We start from the raw sequence: 307 nt of genomic DNA on the forward strand, positions 1-307 counted from the left end.
ACCCCTCTGTCCCCCCCCCCCCCCCCCTTCTGCAAACGCAGCAAGCGCTGAGCCAGGATTTGCAAAACATCTTTAAAAATCTGAAGCCACCCATCCCCTCGCTTGCGCTCGCTTTGAATGAAAGGAGCGGCGAGGAAACTTTCAAAAAAAGAAGAGAGAAAAAAAAAAAAAAAAAACAAGAGTCGGAATTCTGACAACACTCTCAAAGCTTGAATTTAACCCCAATCCTGCTCTTTGCAGGGGACCCTTAGGGGATAACTGACCCCACAGGGCATCCCCCGGGGGTTTCCCCCCCCCCTCCCCCCCC

General features: G+C 52.8%; 1 protein-coding gene across 1 annotated transcript in view; it reads right to left on the bottom strand.

The window, feature by feature from the left end:
* The window catches only part of ADAM12 (ADAM metallopeptidase domain 12), a 192371-nt gene that overhangs the window by 180705 nt on the left and 11359 nt on the right, over positions 1 to 307 (bottom strand). The gene's annotated exons all lie outside the window — the stretch shown is intronic.

This window comes from Calidris pugnax, unplaced genomic scaffold, assembly GCF_001431845.1.
Source record: "Calidris pugnax isolate Ruff unplaced genomic scaffold, ASM143184v1 scaffold89, whole genome shotgun sequence".
In the NCBI taxonomy this organism is placed as follows: domain Eukaryota; kingdom Metazoa; phylum Chordata; class Aves; order Charadriiformes; family Scolopacidae; genus Calidris; species Calidris pugnax.